Genomic DNA, 14917 nt, shown 5'->3' on the forward strand with positions numbered 1-14917 from the left:
AAGACAGGTAAAACAGAGGAAAAAATTGGAAACATTCAACAATGGATGATGAAATATGAGGATAGACTGCAAAAAAATTGAAGAAAGAGATGAACAAAGAGAAAAGAAAGTTGAGGACATTAATAGTAGATTGAGTATCGTGGAAAAAGATAACAGCAGAATATTGGGATGGGAGATGGCATGCTTTTTTATGGTATAAGGGAACTAAAACACAGGGTTATTTTAGAAGACACTAATATATGTGAGGCTTTGTTACTAAATTGGGAGAAGATCAAAAGGCAATACAATTTAAAAATTCCAGTCTGGCTATCAACTATCGAAGCTTTTTCATATCCAATAATATATAAAAAGGAAACAGATATGGTGAAACATTGAATGCAGAGGGTGAACTTAAATCTATGCAAGAGTTGAAAGAGGAAGGAATAGGAATGAATTGGTTTTCACATGTGCAAATGCAGTCTAGATATGATAAAGATCTTAAAACGGAAGGTTTCTATGATAAAATGACTGAATTAGATAAAATTTTGATAGGTACTGATGAAAAAGTAATTTAAAAATTATATGGACACCTACTAGAGATTAAGCTGAAGGAAGAACAAGTCGAAGAAACTATGATATCTTGGGGGGGGGATTTTGGGCATGGGATTGAATTAGAGAAATGGCAGAAATTGTGGTCTCAAAATTATAAAATGATGTCAACAGCATATAAGGAAAATTTGTATAAGATGTTTTATAGGTGGCATCTACCCCCAACGAGAATGAATAGCAAGAATGTTCAAGAACAAGTCAGAAAAGTGTTGGAAATGTCATCAGACACCGAGCTCATATTACCACATGTGGTGGACTTGCGTAGAAGCTAAAAGATACTGGACTAAAATCCACACATGTTGGAGAAAATGATACAAAAACACATAGACCTTAAACCAAATTTTTTTAAATTGGGAATTATACCAGAAACATAAAATAAAGATTTGAAATATTTCATTGTAAATGTTTTAACAGCAGCTAGAATTGTATTTGCAAAAAATTGGAAAAATGAGAAAATACAACACAGGAGGAAGTTATTCGAAAAATAATGGAATGTGCTGAAATGAGTAAATTGACATTTGAAATCAGAGAACAAGAAGATATACAATTTTATAATGTAAGAGACTTGTTTTATCAGTGGCTAGATAAAAAACATGGAAATGAAAAATGTTGGAGAAGCTTTTCATATTGTAAGAATAGAATAAGATAGGTGATACTATAAAGATGTATTATTATTATTAAATAGACTAATAATGATGTAATGGAATATTGGTATATACATGAATCGAATACCTAGAACATTTTGTTTAAAATGAAGGAATAACAATTATAGTTGAACATATGATGTAAAATGATAACAATGTACCTATGTATACTCGATGGACAAACTGTGATTCTATATACAGCTGAAAGTAGTGATGCATAAATATAAAATGTTGGAGAATTCTTTCATATTGCAAAAGTAATAGAATGAGATAGGTGATTCTATAAAGACATATTATTAAATACACAAATAAGGATGCAATGGAATATTGGCACAGGGACGTGCACTCACTAGAGGCAAGGGAGGCCTGGCCAGTCGTGAGGAAAAGAAAAAGTATTTTAAAGAATTTTGTGTCTGTTTGAGAGGGGGGAGGGAGGGAGGGAGGGAGGGAGGGAGGAAGGGGGGGAGGGAGAAGAAAAAGAATGGCAACTTTGGAGGGAGATGATCTCCAACTGGGGTGTCCTTGTGTCACAAGTGCAGATTCAATCTTAATATGAGAAAGATGCCAAAATGTATGGTTTTTATAAAGAACTAACAGAACTAGATCAGATATTAACAGGAATGGATGAAAAAATAATTTTAAAAAATATAGTTATCCATTGTGTATTAAAATGGAAGGAGAACAAGGACACAATGATAGTATGGGGCAAAATATTTGTTTACCCACAGCGTCTCCTTAAGTCTCATCCCCAGATGTGCCTTGCGAAGAGGGGCAGGGCGCTCTCCTCCTGAGTCGTCGGGTCAGCCTGTGCTGTTCCCGCCTTCCCTCCACTCTCCGTGCTCGGGGATCAGGAGCGGGTGGTCCTTGCTCATTGCCCGAGCTCCGCCGCTCCTCATGTTCACTGCTTGCCCTCTCTTGGTCCTCCTGCCCCCGTTCCTCCCTGCCTACAAGCTGTCCCAATAACGGAAGGGCTTAGCCTGACTCGGCCTGCTCCTCCCCACGTCCCTACGAAGCCAACAAAGCCGCCTCCTCAGTCTCCATCGGCTCCAGTTCTGGCTTGTCTTCCTCCACAGAGTCCGGCTCCGACGGGGGCATGACACCTTGCTAGGCTGAGCCTGCGGCCTCATCATCCCTGTGGTCAGTGCAGAGCCTCGTCTGCCAAAGGAAGGTTGCCAGGCCCTGCCAGGGAGGAGACAGTGGGAGGGTGAGGCGAAGCTCCCTCCATCGCCCGGTGAGGCTGGAGAGCCAGCAGCAGCTCAAGGGATGAGGGGGCAGAGCCAAGTCTGCCCCCTCAGCCAGTGCCTGGGCCAGCAGCCAGGGGAAGAAGAGGGCAAGGCGCAGCCGGCAGAGTGCAGGGAAGGCTCCAATGTGCTTGTAAGTCAAGGACTATCTGTACTAAAAGACGGAGCAGCAGAGAGGTCAGCATCCGAGACGCCTTAGGAGGCGCTGCCTACTCCCAAGAACCTCTAAGTCCCAGAAGACCAAGGGAGACCATCCCTCTGGCCATCTCCAATACAAGGACTGACTCCCGAGAGACGGCAAGCGACAGACACAGCAGCAGCCAAGGGTCTCATAGCAAATGTGGAGAATGCCCCGTTGGAAGAGCCTCCTAGCCGTCAGCAAAGGTCCAAGCAGAACATGAAGAGCACTGACCCATCTGAACTCAGGGCTCGGAAGGGCACGGGACGGCCAAGACGTCAGACGGACCAGCCCAGGATTGTCCCAGAAACAAAACTGACCAGCCCAGAACTCTCCTCCCTCAAGCGCAGGAGCTGAAGGCCTCTCGCTCAGGTGCGTCTCTAAGGCCAGGAAAGGCCAGAGGAAACAAGGCCCCCTGGGATCACTTGCACTGCTGACCAGCTCTAAAGACCAGATTGAAGGTCATGGAGAAACTCTCGGTGTTCAGGAAGAGCCGACTATGACTTGGGGGCACAAAATTAATCTGTTTTCTTTTAGGAAGGTAAAATTATGCAAATCCTCCAAGCCCGTTAATTATGTCTTCTATAAATTGGGTATCTGCGTATAACACCGGATGCAGCTGTCCCAATTCTTAGGAAACGTTCCTTGGTCTGTTTTACATCACATCTATGTCACCACAATCTTCCTGGCCTGGGATTTGTTAATTTTTAATACAAGCCCTGCCTTAAAGGGGGGGGCTTTTTTCTGGCCCCCCACACTTCACTTCAGGGACTCCCTGCATCCTCCAGAGCCCTCCCCCCAGAAAGGACCCGCTTTTCCCCCAAGGTGGAATGGCACCGGCCGTACAGGTCTTGGCAGGGGCAGAGACGCCTGGGCTCCGGATGGAGAGGGAGACACGGCAGCCAGTCCTTTCTAGACCTTTATTGCCTTTAATGGGGGTGCACAATGGGGGGAAGGGGGGTCACCAGATGAAGAGGGGCTTCCCGTCCTCCTGCGAGAGCTTGTGGAGGCAGCTCAGCAGCAGCAGGCAATCCTCCCGCATTTCGGCGGGGGCCATGCTCTTCACCACCTCCTCCAAGTGCTGGACGTCGCTGTAGGCAGCTGCCTCGGGACTGGAGGCTTTTGGCCGCCCACGAAGGATGCCAAAGGTGTTCACTATGCGCTCCGTCAGGCTAGGGTGGAGCTGGGGGTTGTAGCCCAGGGGCTTCAGGGTGTCCATGACGCTGTTGTAGCGCTCCATGGCGGCCTCAGACTGCTCCAGACTTAGCTGCAGGAAGGGGTCCTTTTCTCTCTGGGAAGAGAAGGGGAACGTGAGAAGGGCGGCCGGGGGGGGGGGGCAAGATGCCCATCTGGGGTGCCTGAGCTTCACTTGGGGCCTCCGAGGGAAGAAGAGCCAGGATGGGTGAGAGCCACGGCTGCCCCCCTTCAGAGGGAGTCCAGCAAAGCAGCCTCTGTGGGCCGAACAAGGGCGTGGGGGGGGGGGGAAACAAGGGTAGTTGGGGGAAACTACCTGACCTACCGTGCCCCCTCCTGACTACAGGAGAAGCTGGGGGCGGATGCTTTTGCTATGTAAAGCCCCAAAGGTCACTCTAGGTCGCGGGGACGGGGTTTGTCTTGCAGCTGCCCAGACAGAGGGGCCTCAGCCGGAAGCCAGCAGACCCTGTCACACCCGGCAGGACAAAGAGCATCTCCTCCTGCCACAAAGGTAACCCCCCTCCCTCCCCGGAACAGGCAAGGGGGGATCACTTCACCTGTGAGATTTTCTCAGGGATGTTGCTAACGGTGAAGCCGTAGAGGCCGACTCGGTCGGGGAAGATGCTGGCGAGGATGCGGCGGTCCAGCTGAAAGGCGACCTCGCCCACAAGGCGCTCCTGCTTATTGGCTTCTGCAAGAGACCGCCAATCAGCAGCGGCACTTGCGGCCACGTCCCCGGCAGCCCCTCCCCAGCAGGTGGCTAAAGCTAGGTCGGAGGGGGGAGAGGCGGAGACCCAGCGGTCAGCAACGCCAGAGGGGGCGCAGGGCCCCTCCTGCTCGGTCCCTTACGACGCTCCAAAGCAGGGCGGGGGTCCCCGATGCAGCCGGGAGGGAGGCGGGCCCGGGATGACTTGGTGGGGTCGCTCGCCCTGGCCGGGGTCCGAGCACGAGACGGCCGAGCCAATAGGGCAGAGCGGGAAGGGCAATGGAGCTCGGGCGCCCCTCTTCGCCTTGCCGCTTTTTAACTCCACCTGAAATTTCAGGGAGGAAGCGGGAAGCAGGTGGCGCCGGCTCTCGGTTCGTTGGCTGGCCCGAAGTGCTTAGGCTGGACGGAGCGGCGGGACTGCGCGCATCGCGGGGGCCTTGGGCGCCCCTCTCCCACGGGCCGGGCAGGGTCTCTGGGCAAAGGATCCCGCGCTCGGAAACCTCCCCCCGCCGCCTTGCTCACCTTCCCCTGTGGCGCCGGTGGTGCTGCTGCTGCTGTCGGCGGCGCCCTGGCGCTGGACGGAGCCGTTGCTCTCCTCCGCCCGCGGGGGCTGCGGGGCTTCCTCTGGAGCCGGGGACTCGCTTTTCCCGACCTCAGGCGGCGGGGCCGGGCCGGGAGAGGGCTCGGGGGGCTGCGGCGGAGCGGCGGGGCGCTGGCTGCCCTGCGGAGGGGCCGGAAAGGCGTTCTGGACCGGGGAGGCGAAGAAGAGGCCGCCGCCGGCCGCCGCCTCCGCGCCGCCCGCCCCCATCCAAAAGGCGAGCGGCGGTGGCTGGGCGGGCGCGGGGCCGAAGCCGAAAGCCTGGTAGTCGGCGGGGCTGCCGCGGGCGCAAGGATCCGGCGCTGCCGGGAAGCGCTGGGGACCGGGCTGGGGCCAGCAGGGCAGGAAAGGCGGGCGGGCGCCGCAGGAGAAGGCCGGGGCCGAAGGCGGCCGGTGCGGATGCCACGGGAAGGCGCACTCGTGACAATAGCCCGGGGAGCTGGCGGACCGGAGGGAGACGGCAGGAGCGGCGAACTTCGGGCTGGAAGCGCCGCTGGCTGCAAAGAACAGAGAGAGCGTCTGCTGAGCGAGCGCCGGGCGGGGAGGGGGCTCCCGCTGGCTCCCCGGAAGCCTCGGGGTCTTCTGCTTTCGGGGAAGGGGCGGCGGCCTCCTGATCATGTCCCAATCCAGCCCCTGCCGCCTTGCGCCCCTTCCCTCCCCCCGCTTGTTCGGCTGGGCGCCCGCCTGCCGCCCTTCTGCAGAGCCGCCCGCCCACTTTCCGCTCACAGCATGCCCGGGTGGCGCTTCCTCGGTTGCCCTCGGTCAGAACATGATTTACTTCATTAAACGGAGGGATGTACCCCGCCATGCGCCCTCCCCAAGGAGCTCTATGCGGAGGGGGCAGGTGGGTGTTGGGACACCCCCCCCCTTTTCCTGCTCCCTCCATCCCCGGGCAACCGGCCCCTAAAAGGCCTGAAGCTGCTGGCTGGGCTGCTGCCTTCTTCCCAAAACCTTCAGACTTGGAAAGTCCGCTTTCCAAGCTCTGGCATCTGTGCTGTGCCTGGCACCCCGGCTCTAGAGCAGGGCACAGTAACAATGGCTGGAGCCCTCCTGGGCACAGCATCCTTCCAAAGAGGGCACAGTGAGTCCCCCTCACGCCCACAGCCTGGAGGGCAGGGTGCGAGTGCCCACAAGAGGCCGGTCAAGCAGGAGGCAGCAGCCGGTGACGCTGAGAGTCCTTCTCTTTGGGCAGAAAGCCAGCTGTGGCTGTGGGAATGAGGCCCAGGGAGAGCGGGTCTCAGTGGCACAATGTGCACACCTACAGGGTGTGCTACCCATTTTGGAAATGCTCCTTCTTGCCCTTCCTTGGCCTGGGTGCGCAGAGGCACCACCGTTGGCAGCCAAAGTCTTGGTCCGACTGACAACTCCGTCTGTAGATGACCACTGGATTCCCCTCCGGCCTCTGATTCCCCCTCCCCGCCATTCCCCTTGCCGTTTAAAACCCCAGGCACCGAAACTCTCTCCCTTCAAACGCGGCCCTTCTCCAAATTCTGATAAATGAAAACGGATGGGGAAATGTTCAAGGGCCGGGAGGGGGCGTGTGGTGGGAGCAGAGGACTGGCAAGGGCCTCTTTGGGTGTGTGTGTGGGGGGGTCTTGCCTGCCTTGAAAGGACTGGGGGGGATGCCCCCCTCCACCGGAAATCACCCTTGGACCCCACTCCTTCAGGGAAGGGAAACCTCTCCTGTTTAGGGAAGGGTCTCAGTGGGGGAAGATTTTCTGGATCCTTTTCCCTCCGGAGGATATTCTGGCTTCCATAGAGCATCCCAGGAACTCCGGAGCTCCCGTGAGCCTGATCTTTGGAGGCGCAGAGCCTTCCAAGGCCTGCCTGGACCCGCCAGGGGGGGCTCCTCTGCAGGGTGCTTCTCAAAGGCTTCTGCCTTTACTGTTCATGGTTGAGACTAAAATGCAGAAGCCGTTGGCCTCCCTGGCAGCTTCATTGCCACTTCTAAGGCTAACTGCGCCTGTTGTCCTTAATCTGGCCTCCTTCACATTTAATTTTAGCCTCCTTTTTTCCTTTGCTCCTTGACTTGGTTAGAGATTGCCAATCTTTTGCATTTTTCACTGTCTAGGCGGTGTCATCAGCAGCACAGCATATTGGTCTTCTTTCCTCCAGTTTTAAAACTGCAGGTGTCTTCTTCCAACCCAGCTTCCTTTAATAGTATATAGGCTGAAAAAAATAAGGGCAGCATGTCCAGCCTTGTTACACTCTTTTGCCAACCCGGATCCAGTCCGGTTTTCATATTCTGTGCGGACTAGGGGTTGTGGACCTGTAGGCAAATCTTTCATGAGAACAATGCGATGGGTCTGCTCTTCCGAGGCCCCTCTTGGGTGCTGAGGGCTTCCGTGCACGCCTTCCACCTTCCTTGGATCTCCTCACAGCCACGCAAGATCCCTCGGTCTCCTTTAGCTGCCAGTTTGAAGTCGGAAACCCCTTCTGAGTTCAGTGGATCTTTTGAAAGACTCTCCCCCTTTTTCCGTGCCTGTTGCTGTCCTGGGAGTCGTAACCCTGGTTCTCCTTGTCTCTTCTCCTAGCTCTCTGAAAGTCTCTGAAGCTCCTTCTGGAGAGTTTTTGCCAGAGTTTCCTCGCTTTGGCTTCTGTTCTTTTCCCTCCTTGGCAATTCCCATGGTTTCTCCTGACATCCACTTTGCTTTCTTCACATTCCTTCTTCACCATTTCTTCTGAGTTCATTCCGCAGGTCTTCTGCTTCTCTGTCCAAGAGTTCCAGGACTTAACAGACACCAACAGAATGACAGAATTGGGAGGGACCTTGGAGGTCTTCTAGCCCAAGTGGGAGACCTTCTACCAGGGGTGTCAAACTGGTGGCCCACGGGCTGGATGCCTCACAGGCGGGCCACACCCACCCCAGCTCCGTGAAGGGGGGAGACGTCACGATGCATCATGTGACGGCAATGTGACACCGCGAGTTTGATACCCATGCCTTTCCCCATTGGGAAGAAATGGCCATCCGAACTCATCTTGACAACCTGCAGGGGTGGAGTGCTTGCGACGTCTGCAGGGAGCCGATCCACTGGATTTTTGTCTTTTTGTTTCAGAGTTCTTGTTGTTGCATTTTTTGTTTGTTTATTGGTTTCACTGTTATTGTGAGTTGCCCAGAGCAGCTTGCTCTGGAGCTTCCTGGCTGGCATAGGTCTAAGCTGCCACCCATGATACAATCTCCATGTGCAAAATGCCATAAATCCATAGCAGAGATCCCGTTTCTAATCCTTGCTATTTGTCTATTGCCAAGGGTTCCTCAGAATTCAGGTTAGTAAACTTTATAAATAGTGGAATTGAAGGAGCAGTTTAAACATTTTCCACCAACCCGAACCTTCCAGTTTTCCGTTTATGAGATCAATGGTGGTTTTCAGGTCTACCAACAGGGAGAAGAATCCCCCTACCCTGATCCTATTCGCATATTCAGTGCTCTGGTATGGGGCTCTCCAAACTTGGCAACTTTACGATTTCAATTCCAAGGATTTCTCAGCCAGCCATGTTGAAGTCCAATCAAATAGACCTGGAAGGGGCCTTGGAGGTCTTCAACCCCCTGGGGCTGCAGCAGGAGACCCTGTACCACTTCAGGCAGGTGGCTGTCCAGTCTCTTTTTGAAAACCTCCAGTCCTGAAGGCCCCCCCCCCAACCCCCGTGATGATGAAGTCCTAAAGTTGCCAAATTTGGAGGTTCCCGCTGTAGAACCAAGAAGCCATTCTTTGTTGTTAAATATCCTTTCCCGGATTCTTCAGCAAGAATTTAATTTTCCTTCCGCTTATTTGATAAGTAAGTATCCGCTGTACAGTTTCTCTGTGATTTACTGAAGAGAGAGAGACGGGTCCTTCCTGCCGCCTCCTTTGAATGCCGCTCCTCCAACTGCCTTGTTTTGGGGAGATTCGGTCCTAAGCTCCTCACACAGATCCCTATACAGATTTGGCAGCTGCTGAGAGTCAAATGTGCACCTCTGGCCTCTTTAACCAGCTGGCAGCTTTCTCACGCTCTGACCCCGTGGATGGCAAAGGCAGAGCCCTTTGGTTATTCCGTACCACCATCGTTAGGTGGTGTGCAGGGTGGGTGTGAATGACCACCTGCTGGGAAGCAGCGTCCGTCAGAATCGCCGTGCAGAGAATTGTCTTCAAGGACCTGCTTCAAACCACAAGAAGATGGTGCTCCTGCACCAGAGGTTGCTGCCCTCTGTCCAGGGAAGCATTTCTCACCTTCAGCAACTTTCAGGTTGAGAAATGCCAGCCTAGGCATCCAAGCAGGCAAAGTCCAAGCTAGTGTGTATCTCCAGCAACTTCTCCCCATTCAGGTTTCCTGCACGTTTCCCTTTTGTAAAACACCTGCAAAGTTCAGTCTCCCCACCCCACCCCCCACCCCTTTTGGGCTTATTTCAGCCCACTCAGATGCTCTTTGGTATAAAACAAAATCCCCCTGATTTGCAAGCAATGCTTTATACCGTAGGTAACCCTGGAATTGATATCAATAGGGGACAAATGCTTATTCCTTGGACAGCAAAGGTGACTAACCAGCAAATACTAGACTGCATAATGTTGCTTGAAGGCAAAATTGCGAAACTGCGTCTCACTTATTTTGGCCGTGTCATGCGGGTTAATTCATGGGAGGAAATGATTCCGTTGGGAAGAGTTTGGGGTAAAAGGCAACCGTCGAAGGAGACGGTGACCAGACACCCTCAAAGCTTGACACAACAACTCCAAGAAGCTGTGCAAGATCGGAAGACGTGGAGAGGCCCTGAGAACCGCCAAGAGTCGGACATGGCTGAATCAATGATATCACCACCATCGTCATCAAAATGAGGATTGTCAGGCCTCCCTATTCTCCCCTTCCCCAAGCATCCCCGTGGCTGAAGTGATAAAAGACAGCATCTTCCAGGTCTCCACTCCAGGTGGAGCAGGGCTGACATCTACAAAATTATGATCGTGTTATGTATGCCCTGTTTAAATATTTAACCAAATTGGGGGGGGGGACGACAATCCAGTCACAGCACAGAGAGCATCTCTTGTTTTAGTGGCTGTCATCCTATCTAGATTCAGCAGCCCACCTGTATTTAAAAGACAAAGGCCATTCTTGAAGACAGCAAAGCCCACATTTTGGAAAGAGAGGATTGCTATCTTGAAAGGGGGGTCAAAGAGGCCGTCTATTTTCAAATTGAACAGCCCTATCTCAACAGAGTGGGTGGGGGGGATACAACATCATCTATCTCCAGCCTACAACATGGTCCTTTCAGCAGTTCCAAGGAGGCTCCACACTCATTTGCATCACTCAGGTGACTCTGAGGACACAAATAAACAATAAACAAAAGTGCAAAATGTAGCAAAAAAAAAAGATCAGTAAATGGTTAAGATTATAAAAAGAAGAAAATACAATGCAGTTTTAAAAGGAAAACAAATTGCTTCAGAAGTAGGCGAAGAGGCTAAACAAGGAGCCTCCGCAAGCATAGATAGGATTAAAAAATAAAAATGGTAAAATAGTTTGAGAGAAGTGAAGGGATGGCAGAAGGAATATTTCCAAGATTTGTATGTAGAGATACAAGTAGAGTTGAAGATGAACACTGTTCATGTTGGCCCCCAAGAAAAGGCTGCTCTCCAGAAGGTCTAATTGCTGTGAGGATTTTGAAAAACGGGGGGGGGGCTGCCGTTGTAGCAGGGGAAACATGGTTTGCCGATGGAGCGATTGTGCTCCTTGTTTGGGTGAGGGGCTGCATCTACAGCTGTCAATTATTATAGAATGATTGGTCCCTCACGCCAAGAGAAAGATTCTCTCCCCGATAAGGAAAGTTGAGTTCACAGATCTTCTACATTCAAATCCAGCATTCATCTCTCTCTTTCACACACACACACACACACACACACAATTACGCACCCACACCCACACCTGTCCTTTGTGTCTCTTGAGTATGAGACCGGCCTTGCATCCTCTCCAGGCCATGGGTTACACCATCTTCTCCTGCTTGGCTCCACGTTGCACAACCAAATCTCTTGCAGGCAAGATTGGAGCCAGACCTTGACAAGACCTCTGGCCAGTGTGAGGATCGCTGGTGGACGAGCGCCAGCACAGGCCCGTGTCTGCACCCCAGGCCAATGTCCCATTCAGCAGAGGGCTACACCCGGAGGAACAGATTGAATCCCTGAAGCCTTTGCAGCCCTGTCGGCTTCTGTCCTATCACAGCCCATTGTGACTCCCTTTCGGCAGCTCAGAGTCCCCCATCAGAGCGAAAAATATGGCTGGGCCCTGTTGAGCCGGGACACTTGCCCGGAGGACCTCTAGACTCTGCCTGACATAGAACAGGAGGGATGTCTCCTGTGAGATGCCCGGAGGGGAGGCACCTTGCGTGGGATCTGAACAATTCCGTTTTTATCCTGCGGCCCCTCTCAGCACCTGTAACTCACCTGAAATGGAGCCTGTGGGGGTGGGAGGGCAGAACTGGAAGCGTGGAGGGGAACCCCGGAAACTGGCAGCCATGGCTCCTGGTGGAGGAGAGGACAGAGGGTACGATGTGCTGAGGCCGGTTGGAAGTCGCTGTCGAATGCCCCGCCGCAAGCCGGCGTTCTGGGAATTTTGGGATTGATCCAAGTCGTCGGAAGCGTCAAGGAAGGCCTGGTTGGCTAAAGGCTCTGTGAGGAGGACAGATGGGGAAGCCGGGGTCAGCCTTCTGCTGCCGTGGGGAAAGAGCCCCACGGAGCCTCCCCAACTCCTGGGGCCCCGCCTATAACCGCCTATCAGACGTTGCAGATTTCCACCCCTTCTTCTTTGAGGGCACGCAGAGGGCGGGTGGGGGACCTCTGCCCCGTCTCCGTCCACCAGGGGTGGGGAGGGCTTAGAGATACGGAGGTCATCGTGGCAATCCATGGAGGGTCCCCCCCGGGTGGGTGGGATCACGTTGGGCGGAGGCAGATGGCGATGGAAGCCAGCATTGCTGGTCAGGCTCTCCTGGACGTCCTCCTGCCATCTCTGGCGGAGGAGCCTCTGTGTCCCCCGTGGCTTCACAAGGTCTCCCTCCCAGCTCATCTCTGGGGAGCAGCCCTTCGTGGGGCCCCCTCAAGGAACTCCCCCCCCCCGCTGGCTGGAGAGCCAGGAATGGCACCCGCAGAGAGTCGGGTCTGAATGGCGCTTGATTGTGGAGCTGGTCTGTCGCCGCCTTCCACTCAAGCGGTCCCAAGGTCTGCCCAGCTGCCCTGACCTCTGGGGCCACTGCTGCAGCTCAGCCCAGGGGACCCAGGGGGAGGGCCGCATTGGGGCCCAAGGATAGCCTGGGCAGGAGTCTTCTTTGGTTGGAGCCAAGGGCGCATGGCCCCCCCTTCGAAAGTGTTTTTATCTTTTCCTTTCAAGTCCATTCACAAATATACATTCTTATAGGTGCTCTCAACGTTTATCTGTTAACCATTAATGTTGATCGTTATCAACATTCATTTGGGGTCCCTTTCTTGCCACCCCGTGTCTCCATCTTATTTTGCAACAACCCTGCTCCTTTCGTCTTCTCCCTTCTCTGCCTTTCCTCCACTCCTTTCTTCTTCCCCACTTTTCCCCCCACTCCTCCTCTCTCCTCCTCCTCCTTACCCTCTTCTCTTACTCTTGCTTCCCCTCCCTTACTTCCTCTGCTTTGCCCTTTCTACCTTTCCCTCCTCCTCCTCCCTCCTTTCCGTTGTTGCCTGTGCTCATTTCCTGCCTCTGATGGATTCTCAGGGTGGCATTTCAGCCATCCCAATTTTAGATGTACATAAAAATAATCTCCTCTCTAACATTTCACTCCCCAATAATAACCCCCCCCCAGGCCACCTTGTTGGTCAATCCGGCTGGATTCAAAGTCGGGCAGCAGATTTCTCTCGTTGAATTGGTTGTGAAGGACAGACTTCAGCTCCTGGTTCTCACGAAGGAGCAACACAAGCTGTTTGAGTTCCTCGTTTTCAGCCACAAGGGCCTTGATTTCTTTTCTTAATGCTTCATAACGTGCAAAAATAGCCATCCCCTAAAAGCTGATCCGAATTGGGGAGACTTACTGCCTCAGGGTGCCCCAAAAGAATGACATTCAGAGAGCCGGGTGGGAGCCCCACTGCCAAGGCTGCTCCTCTCCTGTCCACTGCTGGGCTGGTGGCTGGCAGCTTGGACAGTAGGCAGTGGGAGACAATCAGCCTTTGTGATGCGGCCAGGTGGGAGGGGGAAGGAACTGGTGGGCGGGTGGGAGGCCACTGGCCTCTGCCCCAGAGCAGAAAGGAGCCCTTGGGAGGGCCCGGGGTGCCCTGGCCCAGCCGGCAGGGACCCTCGCCAGCCCAAAGGGGGGGGGGGCTGGTTGTAGCCGGCTGCTCCCACAATAAAGAAGTGTGCGTCCCGGGGGGGATTGGTTGTTTTGTCTTATTTATCCCCCTCCCCTTTTTATTGTGAGCCGTCCGGAGTCCTCCCGGAGTGGGCGGCGTACAAACCCAATAAACGAAACTAATTTGCTGCTTTGGGGAGCGGCCACTGGGGCTGGGGAGACTGATTGCAGATGGACCATTGACCTCTTCCTCTGCCAGCCTCCTGGCGAGGGTCCCTGGCCCTTCTGGCACGAGGGGAAGTTTGGTGCCCTGGCAAGAGGCAGGCGGGTTCTGGCCCAGCCTCCAGAGCAGCTCTCCTGACCGGCCCCCTTCAGCCCATGGCCAAACTGCCCGGGGCAAAGCCCAAAGCCTGGACGGTTGCCCAGTGTTGGTGCAACCGCAGCCCTCCAGATTGCACTTCAAAGCTTTATTAAAACACAGAAAGGCTGGTTGGACGCAAGAGGCTTGTTGCCCTTCGTGTCCATTGGGTCCCACCAGGACTGGTCCACAGATGAGATGGGCTGTCCTGGGAGCCTTCAGCAAGCAGTCAAAGCTTTTGGGCCATCCGTCACTTGCCTATTATAACATTTATGCTTCCTCTGGAGGAGAAGTCATCTTTCCCTTCCTCCTCCTCCTCCTCCTCCTCCTCCTCCCCCCTCCTCTTTCAGAAAGAAGGTCCAGTTGTGTGGTCAGCATTTGGCCAACTGTTGGCACTCTGGAAACTAAGCAGGCTCAGCCTTGCTGACCCACAGCCGTGGGGTGGAGAAGAGTCCCCAGATGGTCCTGTGGCCGTGGGGTTGGAGAGCTGTGTCCTATTGCCTGGAATCTCAGGGAAGCGGCGCCAGTGGAGGTCCACCTGAGGGGGCTCACAGGAGGTTTCACGGGGCTTTGGCCGGAAAACGGTGCCCCCTTTCCTGGCTCAAAGAAGACAGGAGGCGCCTGTGGTGCAAAAAGTGGCATCTGCTCACGCTGGAGGCTCCACAGCTAGGCAGGGATGGAGGGACACAGCCAGAGGGAGGGCAGGGAAGTATGTGCGCCACACACACACGGCCACCTCTCTACAGCCACGGAGACCCCAACGGGTGCAGCCGAGTCCCATCATTTGGCTGTGGAAGGGTGAAGTGGGAGAATATTTGGGAGGGGAGGGGTTGCCCGTCAGGAACTTTGCCCCCTCAGCTTTTTCCCTGCCAAGGGCTGCCACTGCGGTTGGGCTCAGATCAGGCGAGTGCCACAGAGAGGGCCCACTTCACAGCTCCACAAGCAGCACTTCCCCCACAGGTGGACTTCCCACATTAGGTCTCTGGGGGCTCTCACTTGTGAAGACAACCCCACCCCCTTTGCAGCAGCTGATCCTCATGCTGCTCGTGCATCCATCCCATTAGCCGTGTTAAAGCTCCGCGTGGGGTGTTGGAAGGTGACTGGTGAAGCCTAGCCAGGCAGGGAACATCCTGGCACATGTTGGGCA

Source organism: Thamnophis sirtalis, unplaced genomic scaffold (assembly GCF_051295495.1).
Source record: "Thamnophis sirtalis isolate CommonGarterSnake01/CBP01778 unplaced genomic scaffold, rThaSir2_p1.2 scaffold_2, whole genome shotgun sequence".
Lineage (NCBI taxonomy): Eukaryota > Metazoa > Chordata > Lepidosauria > Squamata > Natricidae > Thamnophis > Thamnophis sirtalis.